This window comes from Pinus tabuliformis, chromosome 5_2, assembly GCF_031772625.1.
Source record: "Pinus tabuliformis cultivar Carrire ecotype Pingquan chromosome 5_2, CPIR1, whole genome shotgun sequence".
In the NCBI taxonomy this organism is placed as follows: Eukaryota; Viridiplantae; Streptophyta; class Pinopsida; order Pinales; family Pinaceae; genus Pinus; species Pinus tabuliformis.
Genome location: NC_142306.1, coordinates 625,648,164 through 625,651,374, shown reverse-complemented (window position 1 = coordinate 625,651,374; position 3,211 = coordinate 625,648,164).

Below are 3,211 nucleotides of genomic sequence, written 5' to 3'. Positions count from 1 at the left end.
ATGGATTGGTAGCATTTACCCCAAAGGTGGATGGTATGGCGAGACCATGGTGATGTGACCGGTGAATGAAGCAACCCAACCCGACTCAGGCACGGAGTGGAAGTGTCATGTTCAAGAGCGACTTGCTACCAATAAAAGTTCTTTGAGTTTCTTCCCAATTTTTCCCCAGTCATTGCTGACCAGTACCTCTTTATTTTTGTCAAGCTTGAGGAGGATAACATATGCTTGTTTTATAATTTTCCCTTCGGGCAAACCCATCGCTACGTTTTAACGACCCTAGCGATAGTGAAACTCGTTCTCGTCTAAAGACAAGTTTGTCGCTATTAATGTTTTTAATGAGTCTAACGACAAAGATAACTCGGTCCTTTTCATTTTTAGAGAGTCTGAAAAGGTACGTAAAGTTAACTCCGAAATTCCTTTTTCATCATCTAATCCCTTAAGTCCGAAAAAGTATAAAACAATACAGAAGGGATGAATTTTCGATAGTTTTAACGAGCCGAACAAAACAAGCGCTCGATCTTTTTGCGCAATAATCCCTCAGGTCCAAAAAGATTAAAATCTAGAGGAGGGATAGCACTTCCGGTCGCTTTAACGAGCTGGAAGGCCAAAACTCGGCAATCTTTTCATATTTTACGAGTCAGATGAAAAGAGCTTAAAGAAGACTCGTCTTTTGAGGAACGAGTGATAAAATGGGTAGCAGTTGATTCCAGGTAGGGGTTGGAATTTTCCAATCACGGCAGTGTCACAAGGATGGCTAATGAAATCACTCTTCGCAGCTGTTCCTCAAAATGGGTAAACAATCAAATGGAGGTGAATGATCAGCCAATGGAAAAGTGGAGGTGACGGTGCAAACACGACCAAGGCTTTAATGGCTGATAATGTTACATTCACGGTGGTTATTTACCGGAGGATAGTTCATTTTTTAACGAGCTTAAACGCGGATTGAAACACTTGCTCGGTCTTGTGTTTATTTTTTAACGAGCATGAACTATGTGCTAAAACTGCTCGATCTTATGTTTATTTTTTAACGAGCATGAACTATGTGCTAAAACTACTCGATAAGATGGTCTTGTTTTGATTTTTTATCATAAATAGCTTTGCTTTTTCAAAGATAGTACTGTTCTTTCAATTGCTTCATCAAACTAGTTAGAAATGAACAACATTTGCTTGAAAATGAGATTAAAATGCTAATATTTTACTTTGAACTACGTAAAAAGCAATTAAAAAGTGTTTTTACCTCTCATTTCACCATTTCATTTGAACTTGGTTTGTTGGAGCTTTGGAGGTGCCTCTTCCCCCTTGATTTTCATCAGCTGATTTCGGGAGATTCTATGGACGATTCTCGGCGCCGTCTGGACCAGGTAGGAGCTAAACCTGAGCTCTTTCATTTCATGGTTTCCTTTCTGCATTCTGTGCTTCATTCCTGCTTTTCTGAGCCCCTGGGGTTTGATGGGTGCGTTCTGCCATCAACGCACCCTAGGCATATCGAAACCTGCGCTGATTGTGGGTCATCATGAAGGTGACTTGACATTCAACGCACCCATAACACATGTGTAGGTGCATTGGGCGCAGAAAGGAAAGTTGTTGCACAGTTTTTAATGGAATTTTTCCCTGTTTCTCATCAAAATTAGGATTTAATCTCCTCTCTTGTTTGTTTTTGCAGAGATATTGGAGCAAAATGACCCTTACATGGTGAGAATGAGAACATGAAGAAGAGGACATGATTTCCCTACATGATCCTGTTACAGTGAACGCGCTGCGGAACTGTGGTTTGCTGAAGTTCTTCCGCATCTCTAGCATGAGACAGCAGATCAACCTACTGCAGTATTTGCTCGATGCTTGGGATCCTATCAATCAAGTTTTCCAGATTAGCGGCAAATCTATCCCCTTGACCGCAGTAGACATGTACTTCTTGACTGGCTTGTCAAGGCGGGGTGCCCCCATTTCTTTGTCGGGTTCGGCCCGAGGGAGTGACTCTGTGAGAGATTATGTCCGCCAGTATTGCAGGGAAGGATCTCAGCCGAGTAAAGATGGCAAGATCATCATCCGAGATGTCGCTGACAGGTCCCTTAGGTCTATCCTGTTTACTTTTGGTAGGATGGCCGGGAGTGCGTCTCTTCATGTAGCCAATAGATCCTATATGCAGCATGCCTTGGAATGCCTCCAACCGAAAATATTCAACTGGTGTGATGCAGTACTTCTTGTGATGAAGAGTCAGTTGACCAAGGTAAAGGATGGGAGGTTGAAGAACTTTGGGTTCGGTTCTATTTTGACCGTCTTTGCCTTGGAGAAGATACCACTGATGCGGTTGCAGTACATTGCACTCGACATACCTCCTCCTACTGAACCACGTATGCAGAGATGGGTTGACCATATGTCTAGGCATGCTGGTCAGTCTCAGATTTCGTTTTTCGATACCTTCTTCAGGTGGTTTGATCGGCAGGAGATGGCTTATGCCGAGTATCCATATGCTGGCATGGATTTCCAGGGTGATCCGGATTTAGTACTGTCGGATGGCGAGCAGTGGGGCGCTATTGGTAAAATCTTTGACCATATCACTGTTTATTGTTTTTATTTATAATGTCCTTGTGCTTTATTCTATCAAGACTTTTAATCAAACTCTTGTGTTCATGCAGATGTTGGTCCTGTTCGTCCAGTAGTCCGTCTGAGAGTGCCGGCCGCTGCCCCAGCAGGAGAGGCTGCCAGGAGGGTTATTCTTCGTGACCTTGATGTGGCCAAGACTCTCACAGTTGTGCAGGAGCAGGTTGAGAGCCTTACTCTCGGTATTCCCGATGTGAGGATCAACGAGCTACCTTTGCAGTTACAGCGACATACTACTGGTGTGCCTAGACGATGGACTCGTCTCTTGCGCATGATCGCACAGGCTGTGACTTGCTATCACGAGCATCATTAGACTAGGGTGCCCCCTAGCATTTTGAGTTTTTGGGTCATGTGACCGATTTTGTCTTGGTTACAGAACATTATATGTAAACCATAAACAGCTATATATATTTTGATTTTCGAGTTTTATCTTGGTTGAGCTATATGATCCACATGTAAAACATTGATGATGTGTTTCTTTTTACAAATGCCGCAAATGTCTATCTAACACATAGTTTGCTAATGAGTCGGTTAATGTGTTTAAGTTTCTGGAAATATGTTGGTATTGAATAAAATCAAATTGTCTTTCCAAAATATTAACCCTTAGGAA